Genomic DNA, 18,046 nt, shown 5'->3' on the forward strand with positions numbered 1-18,046 from the left:
CATGAGAGACACAGAGAGAGGTAGAGACACAGGCAGAGGGACAAGCAGGCTCACTGCAGGGAGCCGGATGTGGGACTCGATCCAAGGACTCCAGGATCATGACCTGAGCCAAAGGCAGACACTCAACCACTGAGCCACCCAGGCATCCCAAATATTGGCTTATTTGCCTCACAAGAGTTAACACTTTGATCCCAGGAAGCTGAAAACTACATCTCAGCGATATGTTACCAGAGAGATACCACCTTTGTGTTTAACAGAGCCATTAAAAATGCTGGTATGTAGGGGCACCTGAGTGGCTCAGTTGGTTGAGTGGCCAACTTTTGGTTTCATCTCAGGTCATTATCTCAGGGTCCTGGCATCCAGTCCATGGGGCTTGACCTTCACTAGAGAGTCTGCTTGAGGATTCTCTCTCTCCCTCAACCTCTCCCTTTGCACCTCCCTCTGCTTAGGCATGCTCTCTCTCTAAAACAAATAGGTCTTTTAAAATGCTGTTATGTATAGTGTCTATACATTTATTTTTATATTAGTAGAGAATAAAATTCCCATGTTCCCAGAAAAGTATCAAATGGCACTTTTTTCAATAAAATTTTAGTCTATTCACTAAAAATACAGTTATTAGGTTCTTAGTATGGACATCAGAAATGGAGAAATGCATAAGGTAAAAAAAACAGCAATAATTGCTATATAATATCAGTTATAATGTATTGTTTATCATACTTTTCTTCCATTATCGCAATTTATGAAAAAAACTCTTACTGAATCATGCTACAATATCTTTCCCATCAATTCCTTTATCATTACACGAGCTACTTTTGAATATGCAAAAGCTTTGCCAAGTACATCATGTTTCCCTCCATTAGGGATACTTGATGTTCTACAGTGGTGTTTAAGTCTACACATGATGCTATCTACTCAAAACTTTACCCAAAGCCACAAGTGTCTGTTTGCATATATTTAATAGTTATGATCATCAGTCTTGTATACATGTGCATATAGATAGATGTGTGTGCGTGTATATATTCTTCACAATATAACTAGTGTATGTAATAAATTGATTTTCAAATTAAATTTTAAAAAGTTTGTGTACAACATGGAATCCTTTGGAATAATTACTAAATATAGGATAATTGTTCTGACTTCTTTTTTTTTTTTTTTAAAGATTTTATTTATTTATTCATGAGAATGCACAGAGAGGAGAGAGAGAGAGGCAGAGACGCAGGCAGAGGGAGAAGCAGGCTCCATGCACCGGGAGCCCGACATGGGATTTGATCCCGGGTCTCCAGGATCGCGCCCTGGGCCAAAGGCAGGTGCCAAACCGCTGCACCACCCAGGGATCCCCTGACTTCTGTATTTATATACATTTCATCAAGGAATGCTTATCCGTTTATATGCATTTAAAACTAGCATTGAGTGAAAGTTTATTTTGTATTCTTTCAAGATTAATGAATAGCCATTTTAGAAGTGTGGACTTGAACTCCCTCCCTATGATCATAATACTCTGGGACAAGGAAGGGAGAGCTCATTACACTTGATGGAGGTAAAAGTTTTACTCTCCACTCAACCTTATCTGGTATCACTTGGCCAAAAAAGGGGATGGGGAGGCTAGGGACATCACATTACAGTATAACAGGGTGCAGATCTAGGATCTCCACCAGGCTTTTGCTACCAGAGGGAAGGGAAACATATTCTTAGTTTTTGTTGTTGTTTTTGTTTTTGTTTTGGGTGGTTTGTGGCTGGAGTAAGTTGTTCTTGTATAACCACTTTCTGTCCCTCAAGCCTGGTCCTTTGGCTGAACAAGGGACTCTCTACTTGGCTTTGTTTTATTTATTAATTTATTTTTATCTTACCCCCATTGGTGTTTACTGGTTGGCCGATTTCTCCAAGAAACACAGAGTCCATGATTTATGAGGTAAAAAGAAAACCCAAGAGACTTCCTTGGGTTCCTAGGTACATCATCAGTTTGCCTCTCTCCTCCATCTTTCAGAGTCTGCTTATGCTTGATTTACATGATATCCAGGTATTTTTAGCTGTACTTAGAGGGAGAAATAGGAAAAAGTATTCCTATTCTATCTTTAAGGGTGTATATATAAATATATATATATATATATATATATATATATATATATATATATGAAGTCTTTTTCAACAACTTATATATAAGAAGTCTTCTAATGTTCTACATTTCGTTCATCTAATTAAGCTCACAAGGCACTTAATCTCACTGTCTTATTCAGGCTACTACAACAAAAATACTATAGACGGGGTGGCTAAAAATAGTCCCCAAGTGGAATTTGCCTTTGACTTCTTCATTTTTTTGTTTTGTTTTGTTTTGTTTTTGCCATATTAAATCTTTTTACATTTTTGTAGCAAAATGTATTTTTTTTCTGTCTTATACTGCTTCTAGATTTGAGTCACTGGATTTCTCCAGTTTCATTATGTCATATGGCCAAAATAAGGGCTATTTTCTTGTAGTAAGCACTATTTTTATTGTTTAAAAATATGTACATATATAAAATGTTAATTTAGGCAGGTGGTCTTGGACAGAAAATTATAACAATATATTCCTTCCTATACTTTTTAATGCAACACCATGAATTATTTCTGCTAATGGTCTCCTACCTTCATTCTTTCCTTCCTTCTTTCTTCATGGTTTATAACTCTAATACAATGATGCATTTTCCTGTGCAGTTGCAGAATCTGTCTCATTGTTTTATAATCACTGTATAAAGTAATTATAGCCACACTCCAAAAACTTTGTGGATTTCAGAAAGCAAAGAAAAATCTAAAGTAGTATCATTTTGTGTCATGTTTCATGGGAATTAGTAGATTTTCTTTTCCATGGTAAGAGTTAATCCTGGATTAATAAGAAAATATGTAGGTACTCTTCCTTTAATGGCTCAACCTCCCTGATACAGGCTCAAAATAAGCAAAATTCAGAGTGTTATATGAACTCAACAGTCAATCTAATCATTCCTCTGTTAATACAATAACCTCTGCACTCTAGAGAGATTTAGGGTTTTCTAGTACTTCAAAAATTTATTTAGGACCATTGTTTAGAACGATTCCATGCCATATACATTTTGAGAATTATGAGCCCAGAAAATGACTGGTTTAAGCATTCTTCTGGACTCCCCCCATCCCTGAAAGAAGTATTTAAGCTCTAGACTAAAGTCATGTGATCAAGAAATACTTGTTACCTTAATTCGAGGCCAGGGAAACCCTTCCACAGCTCTTCCTTAATCAAGTGAGCTGACACCCTGATAGCCTGGAAAACATGTTAATCCTTCCATATGAGCATCTCCAACTCTAATGCTCTAAGCATGGTTGTGAGATTGCTCTTCATTCAGTTAGATGTAATCACTGTATAATATGAAACTTAATTTTAAAATTAAAGAGGAAAATGCAAAAAATAAAATAGAAAAAGCAAACATTCAAATCTCAAATTCCCTGTGCTCTGCGTTGCACTCTGACACATGACTTCACAGACTATCTAAATACTATCAAGTGAGCATGTGAAGTAGTTCACTGTGTCTGATAGTATAACTTCACTTTTGACTTTAGAAAGCAAATCAAAAGTGTAAAATATTTATTTTGAAATAGAGTTTCACCTAGTGAGGAATTTTTCATTTGACAATTAGTTTCCTATTTAAATGGAAGTAAGTATTTTTCTGGTACTTAGAGAATGTGTTTAACCAAAAAATATTTCCTTTGAAAGCATATGCTGCATGTGGACAGCGGATGGATTTATTTATAAGCATAACTAAATCAAAAGAAATTGAAAAAACTTAGGTCTGATTCTTAGGAACCATTTTATTTTGTGAGAGTATCAGAAATAGTTCTTCCATTGTAATAAATATAGCAAATATACAAGTATGAATACTGAGAAATTAGTAAAATACGAGTAATTGATTCAACACATTTTTCACCGGTATTACCTATGATCTGGGTTTCAAAAGATAATAAAGACTGAAGTATATGATGTCAATGGTATTTGGGTTTATAACATAACCCTTAAGTGCTTTTTTTTTAGTTAAACTATTTTAATATCAATTCATATCATTTTCCCTCAATTTGTTTCTCTATAGCTACTCAAACAAGTTACATGAATACAGTGAAAAATGAATTTGATTTACAACCTGAAATATTCCAGAATTTACTAGCTATCTTATTTTAGGGATTATTAGAATCCACAGAAAATAGAATACTACTTTTCAAAACTCATGTTTACTTTGTCTTATCATCTAAAAGATCATGTAAAATCATGACAGCTGAAAAGCTTCTTGGAGACTTTGCAGCACAAAAGTACTTTAAGTGTGACATTTTTTCCCTTTGATTATAAAGTTGGGTTTGTTTGCTTGTACATCACATAGATTGATGGCATTATATATGTTATGTTTAAAGCAACAGATTTCAAGGTACTCCTACTCAATACTCTTTTTTTATCACTGTAATTCAACTAGAAAATACATTTAAGTATTTGGGCATTTGTGAACCTCATCAGAATATACAAAACACAGTTTATTAAAATGCTTTCAGCCTAAGTATAAAAAATCATTCCTCTTGAGTTTTTAGAAGTAAATAGACTTGAATACACAGTGAATTTAACTTTTTCTGTATAGAGAAAAATGTTCAAGCAGAATGATCTGCTCAATTTTATGATTTTTAGAAATCTCCATATGTTAGCATGCACTTTACAGTCAACTTATTTTTCTCTCAAATCCAAATTGTACATTAGACAAAATTTTAACAAAACAAAATTAGAATAACTTACAAATGAATCTTTGCAAAACTTCTATTTAATTAGAATATTTATAAAAGTAGTTGAGTGAAAAGTTGTTTTTCCCATTCTATTATTCACAATTCCTAACACTATTTACATTTCTATATTTATGTTCATTTTCCTCTATCAATAATTATTGTTTAAAAAATAAGGATCAAGAGATTTAAAAGAGCTGCAAAATATATGTTCTCTACCTTATAATAGCTTTGAAGAGTGATTTATGCTACAGGTATTTTATTACTTCTTAATTATTTAATTAATTATCCATGCCCAGCATGGAGCCCAATGCAGGACTTGAACTCACAACCCTGAGATCAAGACTTGAGCTAAGATCAAGAGTCATTCGACTGACTGAACAACACAGACACCCCTATACTCTACATATTTTAGATAATTTCTATAATATTATTAATAATAAAACATTAGTATATGATGATATATTACCATGGATTTGTATATAATATATAGATGTGACTATTTTAATATATAATTTTAAATTAATTTGTACCCTGTAAAAACAATTAAAATCACATGCATATTTCTTAAAGATTTTTATTTTTTTTAATTTGAGAGAGAGAGAGAAAGAAAACATGAGTCGAGGGGAGGGCAGAGGGAGAGGGAGAAGCAGGACCCAGGGATCATGACCTGAAGCAGACATTTAACCAACTGGCCCACCCAGGTGCCCTACAAGTATATTTTTTAAAGAAAAATTATTCTTTGGAATTGATATCACTCTTATCATCTTGTGTCATAAAAGTTGTAACTCAAGGAACTCAGGGAACCAAAAGTTGTAACTTGGTTAAGTAGCCAACTTGGTTTCAGCCGAGTCGTGATCTCCAGGTTGTCAGATCCAGCCTCACTTGGGGTTTCACACTCAGCGTGGAGTCTGCTTAAGTGTCTCCTTTTCTCTTTGCCCCTCCCCCACTTTCTCTAAAATCAATCAACAATTTTTAAAAGAAGTAAAAAAATACAAGTCATAACTCAAACAGGAAGGGTAGGAAAGAGCTATGTGTGGAATTTTATTAGGTGCTTCTACCAATCCTCAGTATTCAGATATTATACTAATTTGTAAAGAACCATATAAAGCAAATACAAAATTTAATAAACTTAGATGCTAATATAAAAATACATAATTAATTTGGCCCTAATGCCAAAAAAAAAAAAAAAAAAAATGGTGGCAGAGTGGTAAGTGGCCCTGAATGGCATTATCTTAGTGAATTTATAATGTCCTGGGTCTCTCATGCCCTCATCCTTGTATGATCCTGTAGTTGATTCTGTCAGTACACTCAGAGACACAAGAACATATTGAATATAAATAAGAGAAATAGGAACATAATGTCCATGTTATTTAAGCATTTAAGAGAGTGTTTGAGAAAGCACTCTGTCTGCAATTTATGGAAGACGATAAAGACTGGCAAGTTATTTGAGAAGATCAGAGTAATCTATGTCTATGGGATGCTAAAATAGTTTATTAAGTAAATTTTAAAAAACATAAATTGAGTGTTTGGCATAATGTAACCTATAATATCATTAAAAGGTGGGTTTCATTTAGTTTTTATTGGCATCACTGAAGACATATTAATTTGTAAATATTCCTTCTTGCCCAAGAAGAGGTGTTGTAACATTATGAAAAAATATATGGATGATAAACGAGGAATTAAGGTCTTATGTTAGTCCTAGTTCTGACATTAAGTAACCTTTTGGATTTTTTGAATTATTACTTCTTGGATTCAATTGACTTATCTGTAAGTTAAGTATCAGGCTGAAAAAGTCCCTTAGATTTTCTTAGCAACTATTATGGGCAAAGTTCCATGCAAGTCACTTGCATTTCTAGGAATCAAGCTATGATTCTAAGTATGGCACGATTTCATGTGCATCCTAGTTTAGGGCTGCAAGGACCTTAGAGGTAATCTAAGACGGAGATAAACACTTTGTTCATAAACACTATTAATGAGATCTATTGAGAACAGTAAATAGAGAACACATTAAATTACATTCCCATTTTGCATAATTATAACTAATTATAGTTATTAGACTAATGATCTTAGTCATCAAGAACAATGTAATTGTTATAAAGGTTAAGAAACATAACAAATTGACATCACTCTATTATGGTTCTTTCATAACTCCCTGGATATCCATTTGCAATTTTCTTTGTGGGCTTTACTTATTTTGCTTACCCTTTAAATGATTCTCCCCCCAATTTCCTCTAATGCAACATTTTTGGTCGTGTCACCTTCTGATACTTCAGATTCCATTTAAATTATCCCATGAACACCCAAAAGTTTAATTACCAGATATATAATGATTTATAAATATACACACATATAAATATACATATACATATACACTCCATTTGGGTGTTTTAATTACCAAGTAAATATATATATTACCAAGTAAATATGTATATTATATATAAAAACTATATAAATATATATATAACTACATATATAAACTATATAAATATATATAAACTATATAACTATATATAAACTTTTATATATGTATAAAACTAAATAAATATATGCATCTGAGTGTTTTCATTACCAGAAACTTTATATATATATGCCATATCTAAATCCATAATATCTCAAACCTACACCTTTAGATATCTCTTGTTGGAATTCCCCCAGAAACCTCGATTATAATACATCCGAAATAGTGACACTTGTGTCTTCTGACAAAAGCTCTCCTTTAACCAGAATTCCCCTGTCTCAGTTAGTGTCCACAAAACAACAAATCTGTAATCTAGATTAGTAGGTTTTTCTCACATTCACTTTCCCAGTCACTATGCAAGGTATCATCAACATGTGTGGATCCTACCCCAAACCGTAATTTACATTTTATCCTTCTCTCTCTTGCCTATTTTTTTTTTCTGAACTTTTACAGTAGCTTAATAATCAGGTTCCTATTCTCACATGCCCTACCCCAGCTTTGAATAGTTTTGGTGCCACGACCTGTGAAGTGAGAACTTTCTAGGAAAAGACCAACCATAATCTAGATGTTTAATAAAAGTGGCTAAATAAGAAACTTGCCATCTACAAGACAATAAAATCTATGTGAGGAGATAGAGCCTAGGCATTCTGGAGGGTTCCTAGCTAACTTATTGACATTTAACTTCTCAGGTATATTTGGCACTTTCTGCTTTGCAACTCAGCAGATTTGGAGAATTTACTCACTGATCTAAAGAACTTGAAGAGCAATTTGAGATTTGTCTTACTTTTACTTTTTGCATGGTTACCAGGTTTTTTAAGACTGACACGTAATTTTTTTTACAAACTCCTTTCTCTTCTTACATTTCTAATTCAACTTTAATTAAAAATATATACTATCATGGAATTCTCAGTGAATTCTTAAAGTCACGTGGACATGGAGAAATTAGTTTTGTCTCTCAACTTATTCTGAAGAGAGATACCCAGAGATACCTAATTATATATTTATATAAAACCCCCTTTAGAAAGTCCGGTTGAAAAATTAAACAGCAATTGACAGACCAATCAGTAAGTTGTGGAAATACCATTGGCTAAAAATTTTAACTGCATATATAACATAACTTTTAATTAATTCTACTTAAAGAATGACTGAACTACACAATCTACCCTCCAACTGTGTAAAAGTTTTCATTTTATTGGTAACTCTAGGGTTCTGCTAACTTTCCAAGTCCAAGTCAAGATTAAGAAACCCAAATGCCAAAATACAATTTGAAATAAGGAAAGTTTTACTGCCTAATTAGTAGATTTTGGAGACGATGTTAGCAGATAGTTAATATTTATTAATGCCTATGTTGAGCCAGCCTCTATATTGGCTGGCTGCCTTTTTATCTCATTGTATCCTTCTCACAACCCTAAGGAGTGAGTTTTATCTTCATATTACATGTAAGTAAACTGGTGGACACAGAGGTTTATTATTTGCACATGGTCCTAAGAATCATATGGTGCAGAAAACCTCAAACACGGGTCTACATGATTCTAAAGCCTATGTGATTCCAAAGCCCAGAGATCTTTCACAATGCCACAAAATTTTCATGATTAAATACTTAATCCAAAAAAATTCCCCATTAAAAAAATAATTTCAGGGGAGCATCTGGTGGCTCAGTTGGTTGAAAATCTGTCCTCAGCTCAGGTCATGGTCCTGGGGTCCTGGGAGTAGCTCCCCAAGAGTCTCTGTGCTCAGCAAGGAGTCTGCTTCTCTCTCCGCCTCTCTCCCTGTTTGTGTGTGCTCTGCCTCTCTCAAATAAATTACTAAAATTTTTAACAAAAAATATTTTCTTTCTAGAATAACAGATGTAAAAGCATTCAGAACAATTTAAATAATGTAAAATGCTTCAGATAACCTTGCTATGATATGTTGTGGGTTTTTTTTTATTTTTGTTTTTGTTTTAATAAACCTAATTCTTAGAGCAGCTTTAAGCTCACAGCAAACTTGAGCAGAAGGTATAGAGATTTCTCATATGCTCCCTGCTTCCACCCATGTATACGCTTTGCCATTATCAACATCCACCATCAGAATGTACACTGGTTACAACTGATGAACCTACATTGACACATCATAATCACTCAGAGTCCACAGTTCACATCATGGATCCTTCTTAATGTCTGTCCTATATTCTGTGTGTTCGGAAAAATGTATAATGGCATGCACCCACTATTATAGTAGCATAAAATAGTTTTACTGCCCCCCAAATCCTCTTTGTTCCACCAATTCATTCCTCCCACCTATCCCCAGCCATCACGGATATATTTACTCTTTCCATAGTTTTGCCTTTCCCAGAAGATCATAAAGTTGAAATCGTACAGTGTGATGCCTTTTTTAACTGACTTCTTTCACTTAATAATGTGTGTTTAAGGTTCCTTCATGTCTTTTTGTGCTTGATAGCTCATTTCTTTTAATGTTGAATAATATTCTGTTGTCTGCATGGACCATAGTTTATTTATGCATTCACAGGCTGGAGGACATCATGGCTTTTCTCAAGTTTGGGCAATTATGAATAAGGCTGCTATAAACATTTGGGGGAGTTTTTTGGGAGGACATAAATGTTCAGCTCCTTTAGTAAGTACCAAGGAGTGTGTTTATAGATCTTACGGTAAGATTCTGTCTAGTTTTGTAAAAACTAATAAATAAAAAAACTGCCAAACTGTCCTCCAAAGTGGCCATACAATTTTGCATTCCAACCAGCACTGAATAACAGTTCTCTTGTTCCGTGCTTTTGCCAATAGTTGGTGTGTCATGGTTCTGGATTTTGGCCATCTAATAGGTGCATAGAGTATCTCATTGTTTTAATTTTCAATGCCTTAATGATGTATAATGTGGAGCATCTTTTCATGGGCTTATTTGCCAAGGGTGTATATTCTTTGGTGAAGTGTCAGGGTCTTTTGCTCGTTCCTTAATCGGATTGTTTGTTTTCCCATGACTGAGTTTAAAGACATCTTGGTAGATATTTGGATAGAAGTCCTTTCTCTGATGTGTCTTTTGCAAATATTTTTTCTCATCTATGGCTTGCTGTTCATTTTCCTGACAGTAAATAACGCAAAAGAACATGGTCCTTTCCTGTCCCCCACCTCAATCCTTGTCTCAAATAATGCCGACTATTCTGTTAAATCAGAGGCTGATGTTTTGGAATGATAATGGTGATAAAGGGAGTTAAGTCCTCATACATCCTGTCAACTTTTCCGACTTCTCATGACATCAAATTTTGTGCTACCAAACATTCTATTTCACATTATCAATGGGATATTGATTAGAAGAGTTCCCAGAGCATTTTATACTATGTAAGAAAATAGTTTAACAGGAAATAATTTGAACTGCATCCAGGAAGGGGAAAGATGGAAAGAGATGTGTCAAGAAATTTAAAAGAAAAAGAGGAAAAATCATTTTATTATACAATGATAGAAAACACCAATTGCCTTGCTATCAAATTAAAATTTTTTATCTTCCATTTTTTTTTTCTTTTCAGATCTTATGAGATGGTATGGGTGATTGTTTATAGGAGTATGCTTCTCCTACTAAGAACGATGCAATGATGAAAATATCAAGCACTGATCCTATTTTGGTCCATTGCTCATTAACAGCTTATAAAGACAACCACAAAATGAGGTTTCCTAATACCTGGTAAGATATCACTTTTATGAAAAACAATTTTTCAAAAGGAAACACCCTTGAATACTGGGAAACAGCTAAATGTTACCTATAGGAACAAGATAACAGTTTCTAGTGCCTACACATTGCAGATCTTGAACAACGAGCTCGGATAAGTTTCAGGATCGTGTTTTGTATTATCTGTTACTTTGCACTGAAGAAAAGCTAAAGTTACAACCAAAGGGAGTATAATTACTTATAATTCCACACATAAATAATAGAACAGAAACTATCTTTAAAGTGTGCCCTAGGGTATCTCTGGGTGTCTCAGCGGTTTGGCGCCTGCCTTTGGCCCAGGGCATAATCCTGGAGTCCCAGGATTGAGTCCTGCATTGGGCTCCCTGCATGGAACCTGCTTCTCCCTCTTTTTGTGTCTCTCATGAATAAATAAATAAAATCTTTAAAAAATAAATTAAAAAATAAAATAAAATGTGCCCCAAATTACAGAGAATTAAAATAATTCACAGGGCCCTTGGGTGGCTCAGTCAGTTAAGCATCCAACTCTTGATTCCGGTTCATGTCACAAACTCAGGGTCCTGGGATCGAGCCTTATGTAGGGCTCTGCACTTAATGTGGAGTCCATTTGTCCCACTCCCTCTGCTCCTCCCCCTGCTCTTTCTCAAATAAATGAATAAATAGGATTTTTATTTTTATTTTTTTTTAATTTTTATTTATTTATGATAGTCACAGAGAGAGAGAGAGAGAGAGGCAGAGACACAGGCAGAGGGAGAAGCAGGCTCCATGCCCTGGGAGCCCGACGTGGGATTCGATCCCGGGTCTCCAGGATCGTGCCCCCGGGCCAAAGGCAGGCGCTAAACTGCTGTGCCACCCAGGGATCCCTAAATAAGATTTTTAAAAAATGATTCAAAAGATGCATTCATCAAACATTAAGCCCTTTCAACATTTTGCTTTTATCCTAAATATATTTGTAGAATAAATTTTCTTAGTTTTTCATTGAACTTTTCATGTATCATAAAGTAATAGATTAGTCAAATAATATCAAACTTATAATGCAAAATATTTAAAATTCACATATTATTTAATAAGTAGTACCAGAAATATAATATGAACTCACTAAATATAGTAATATTTTTTATTATAATGAAATATAGTAACATAAAATTTACCATTTTAGCCATTTTTAGAGGTACAGCTCAGTGGCAGTAAGTATCTTCATGTTTTGTATAACCTTCACCAATACCCAATAATACACATACTTATGTAACAGAAGAAGTTTGGTAAGAATTTTGGTGGTATCATGAAATTAGGCTCAATACAATATACTTTATTTCCCTTATTAAATAACACACAAATTTTATTCATAGTATGGGTCCCTTTGAACATGTTTATTGCTTTTATCATGTTTGTGGGAAAACAACATTAGTCTTAAAATTATGAAAGTTATCACAAGACATAACTCTACCATGTATGAGGAAGTATTTAATCTTGGGCATATCAACTGCAGATCAAGAAAAATGAGTGATTGGAATCTCTCTGGTTATCAACCACTATGCAGTTCAATCTCACACATGTGGCTGAACCTCACTGTTAATATCTATCACATTCTAATATACTCTTTTATTCAGTATTTACATTTAGATAAAAACCCAAAAGCAAGTTGAGCAATTAGCAAAAACAAAAGACAAAAATAATTGTGACAAATCTGCTGCTATAATTATGCTCCATGATTTATTCTGTGGTACTTAAACATATAATGTTAAACTCGACTAAATAATGTATTTATACTAAATCCTCTCTGGTGCTAAATTGTATTGTAGAAATGAATGCCCTTACCTCATTTTAGACTATTTGCCTTTAAATGGAACAAATGTGTAACCCCTAGGAATCATCTAGAGAACAAGCTAATTTAACTAATTTAAATTGGCTCAACTTTGATCAAAAATATTAATGAAACTCCCTCAAATACTATAAAATTAAAATACAATTAGATGCCCTTCTAGTTTAATATGTGAATGCCATTGCATATATTTATTTCTATGTTTTGTGAAGGATGATCCTTAAGCTTCTGTCAAATCAGTTGGAGATATATAAGAGAATGCTGTTTTCTTTTATAAATCCTATTTATTTATTAATCATTTTTATTCTTTTGATTCCTAGCAGGTGTCACTTCCCTAACACTCTCAAAATAGCTAATAAGTTAAAAATATATATTTACCACACAAATATTTTATTACTCATTTATATATTTTAATTCTCTATTTGGTGTTAATTGCAATAGGCAATTTTATATTATGAAAAAATACATATTCTCACAGCTATGGGCATATCTACTGAATGTATTTTATTTTTCATAAAGCCATGAGTTAATTTCTAGGTTCACTAAAATGCAACAATAGTGGGATTAGAATTTTAATTTTGGAATCTGCTAAATACATATTATTTATGCAGTGATATATTATAAAAGGAATATTAAAATGTTTCCTTCCTAATTTTAAGAACTTGTATGGAAAAATATGATTTTTGAATTTCACAATTAGCAAGTGAGTGGGTTTCTTTTGCTTGTATTTCAAAATTACCAATTACACTTATGGAGAAAATAGTGTATATACTCACTTTACTAATTTTATTGGGTGAGTTATCTGACTTCTTCACAAATTTCTTTGGGGGCAGCCTGGGTGGCTCAGTGGTTTAGCACCACCTTCAGCCCAGGGTCTGATCCTAGAGTCCTGGGATCGAGTCCCACGTTGGGCTCCCTGCATGGAGCCTGCTTCTCCCTCTGCCTGTGTCTCTGTCTCTGTCTCTAAATAAATAAAAAAAAATATTTTTAAAAAATTTCTTTGGTGGTAGGTACCATAAGCATTTCCATTTCACAGATGAAATTTAGACAGAGAGAAATTAAATAATTGAGCTCAAGTCTCTAAGGCAATGGGCACTGCAGCTTAAATCAAGATGTGACCTGACTGATGATAAAGCCATCAGTGTGGTAAACTGGTGTGAACAGGTAAGAAACCTCTGTTCTTAATGGGTTTGTAATCTTGTTGAAGAGTTAAAGAATGCACAAGAAACAGCAAAATCCACAAATAGGTTCTATAGCAGGCAACTCAACTCATAACTCTCATTACAACTGTTGGCACCACTGGTTGAAGAGGCCATGGAAGTCCCAGAAATTAGCCTGTCCTTGATAAGTGGCTATGACATGAACCAACAAAAGACATAAAGCATTCTCAACTGGAGGAAAGTATCTAAAAATATGCATAAAGAATCCAAATGAGCATGCATTAGGCCGTGAAGACAGTAACCTGAATAGAAGGGCCTTTACGCGTTGAGAATTAGAAGGAAAATGGATGACATGTCCTATTGATTTGGCAAGTTGATTGCATCTACTTGAGAAAAATGTTGACAGAATAGCAAAGCCAGTTTACAAATTCTTAAAAATTAGATTCAGAGTTTAGGGTTAATCAATTCCCCCAGGTTGGCAGTTGATGGAAGAGTGAATAATGCAGTGATTCCCAGCTTGTGTTCAAGCTACATTTTCCAACATAAGTGGTTTTGCGATATGATAAAACGTAATATACCAGATGGCTCGTAAAAAGTATGCTCTTTTGCTTTTAGCGATCTGATCCAGTGTCCTGGATGATCTCCAATATGAGATCATCACATAAGTTCCGCGTATTCATGTATGACAGAACAGTTTCTCAGATGTCATCACCGCCTCTGAATAAAATCCCTTCATATTTATCAAATATTAGAACAGTTATGAGATCACAGCACTGAGGACCAAAAATCTCATACCATGCACACATGGTATGATTAGCCACACTCTTTCCTGGCGAAGGGATGTAGATTCAAGGAACAGAACTATGGGTGTTAGTCAATAAAGCTTTCATTGGACAAAGAAATGGGATCACGATTAATGAAACCATAACTGTACAAGTCTTTAGTGTTGTAGTTCCTCTGTAATTCTTCACCAGAAAGGACTCAAGCATTCCTGCTGGTGATTGCTCTACAATTACTGTTTTGTAGAAATACAAGGAAATCACACTTTAAATAGAGTCCTGCCTCTTTATAGAGGGAGACTAAAAGCATGGTTGCATCATGCATTAGGATGAATAAAATACAGGTAAGTGGTAGAGACGTACTTGTTTTCGACCAGACTGCTAAAAATAGTATTAAACCAGCAAACCCTACCTTTGTGAGAAGGCTGACATCATACAAGTGCCATCCTTTCTGTGCACCTTCTCCCAAACCCACAAGATGTTTATTTACAGGAAGACTCAACGGCAAAGGAGTAGGCTCTCCTTTCTTGTTTCTATGACCTCAAAGTCTCTTCAAGTTCCTAATGGGTGACTCGCTCAGCTTTGTTTCTGTCTTCTCTCCCAACTTCATTCTCATTCTCTTCCAATTGACCAATAAATGTAGGGTTTCTTGGGGCTTCTTTCTGGATCCTCATCTTACTGTATGTTCTCTGCCTAGGAAATTTTATGCTCAATCCTAACACCACATTTACGCCAATGATTCGTATAGCTCTGACCAGTATGTGTACCAAAAAAAAAAAAAAAATGCCTCCTGGGTGTTGCTGTTGGCTGCTTTCACTGGAAAGAAGCACAGAATGCTGAAACATGGATCTCCTGAGCTTTCTCCAAAGGTAGCCCCTTTCTGATGCTCTCTACTTAGAAAACAACTTCAATATCCATCCTGTTCCAAAAGACTGAAACCTGGTGTCATCATCAATTTTTCCTCTGATTCCCCTCTGCTATATCCAGGAAATCACTGTGTGCTGTTGCCTTTGTTGCCAGGCAAAGGTGTCCCGAAAGCCCAGAACAGGGTTTAGGGGATCTTATTTGGGAAGAGTGGAGGAGGTAAGGAGATGAGAGAGAAAAGCTTCAAGTAGGTGCATGACTGCGGAGGTTACTGCTGTGCGTAACTGGAGCTCCATCCCTGTGAGGAATCTCTGCCACACCGAGGACTAGACCTCTGAATTGTGTCTCCTCCAGGAAAGAAGAGTATTTATCCACCAGACTCTTTTCATCTGTCATTGGGTGAGGATGGCTCCGGGGCCTTAACTTCCCAGCTTTTCTTGCCTGGAAGCCAGACCATCCATACTCCAGTAAATGGCAAGAGGACATCCTGAAAGCACAGAGACCTGCTGCCATCAGCATGTTTGGAACTAGTTAGTGTGGCTTCCGAGGTAGGCTGCATGGATTCAGGCAAGGCATGGGAAGCACCCGGTGTTGCTGTCAATTTTATGGTGAATTTCTCTCCATTGCCAGGTCTCCAACCCTCATCCAAGCTTCCATTCCCTCTTACTCGGGCACTCACGCCCCTCAGCTATCTTCCACGTAATTGAAACCAGATGTGTCTCAAAATACATCTGTGGTTATGCCATGCCCACCAGCTTAAAACCCTTTCATGGCCTTTCCCTTGTTCCTAGAACAAAGGGCCAGGATGACATGGTTAACAGGTAATAGAAGGTTCTCAGAGGTTGGTTTCAGCCACTCCAATTTCATTTTGCTACACTATTCCGCATGATTTTTGTTCTAGTCACAATTGTTCTTACAGTGTTCTAAATAAACTATATATCATTTCACTCAAGACTCTTGAATATAATATAGGATATTTTCTCATGTCCTTCTCTGTCAATTTTCTTTCACACTGCATATCCTGCTATTCATTAAATTATTTCCTCTTTAAGATTTGAAATGCAGCGTATCAAAATATTTTCAGTGCTCCTAAGTTTCTGAAAGACACTAAAGTAGTGTTTAAAAAGAGTGCTATAAAATAGTCTTGTGACCGGGCACAACCTATTGTCCTTTCTTGGGCGTTCTTCTCTTAGTTCCGTCATTTCATACTGGTGCATTGTCTTCATTGTGCAATCAGACATTGTAATCACACAATTACGTGTGTGAGTATTGTATTGATTAGATGTGTTTGACTATTGCTTCTACTATTAGCTAACTGAATAAACTTGGTTACATTATTTGCCTCTCTAATCTTCAGGGGGTGTCTAAGAATTAAAAACAATATGTATACTCCTTAGGATTGTTGTGAAGGGATCCCTGGGTGGCGCAGCGATTTAGCACCTGCCTTTGGCCCAGGGCACGATCCTGGAGTCCCGGGATCAAATCCTACGTCGGGCTCCCTGCATGGAGCCTGCTTCTCCCTCTGCCTGTGTCTCTGCCTCTCTCTCTCTCTCTCTCTCTCTCTGTGTGTGACTATCATGAATAAATAAATAAAATCTTAAAAAATAAAAGATTTTATTAAAAAAAAAGGATTGTTGTGAAGATTCAATTAATTAATTGTATGGAAATTGCTTAGCAGTGTCTGACATATAGACAGATGTCAATACAAGCTGTCATCCTCCTCCTCATCATCAGTTGAGTATCCCATACATCTTTCTACTATAAGCAAGAGTTTCCGCACCTTTTCTTCACCTAGTATTTCCAGCTACTGAGTAGAAAGAAATGTTTAAAATTCCTCCTCACGCAGCAAAAACTTAAAAGGGTAAAACAAATTATGGATATGGAAGTAAACTTCGAAAATATTATTTTATAAATGCAAAATGAAAATCATTGATGATCACACAGGGGAATCACTTGATGTAAAAGCATTGTTGCAAGTAAAACAAAAGCTACACAATAGAGTTAACTGTGCACTAACAAGCACATTAGTACCTCTTCTATCTCAATTATTCAAACAGAAATTGCTTAGAAAAATATGATTCTAATTAAAACTTGAAAGCAAACTGAAAATTGACACCGTCTCAAAACGCACCTTGTACTGGATTGAGCTTAAAGTTATTTATTCAATTAAGGAAATAACCACTGATGTATCGCAAAGAATGGTATTTACGTCTTCATTTTTTGTTTTACTTGATTTTTCTTCTTACAAAATACATGAACCTAGTACTAATTCCTTTTTTTTTTTCCCTGAAGTATGTCAAGCCTCTATTAAACTCAAATAAGCCTAACTTCAGCAAGGATCACAGAGGAATTTTGGGTTTTTATCCCATTTTAACATGTCAAATGCATTTTCTTCAGCAACATTGTATTAGCATAACCATGTCTGCTCCTTTTGTTGTCTATGGTATTTAGTTGTGTTTCGGTCTTCGATATGGAGCATGCAAACTATAATAATTTGGAAGACAATAAATTGATTCAAATTACATAGGAA

Source organism: Canis aureus, chromosome 15, assembly GCF_053574225.1.
Source record: "Canis aureus isolate CA01 chromosome 15, VMU_Caureus_v.1.0, whole genome shotgun sequence".
Classification (NCBI taxonomy): domain Eukaryota; kingdom Metazoa; phylum Chordata; class Mammalia; order Carnivora; family Canidae; genus Canis; species Canis aureus.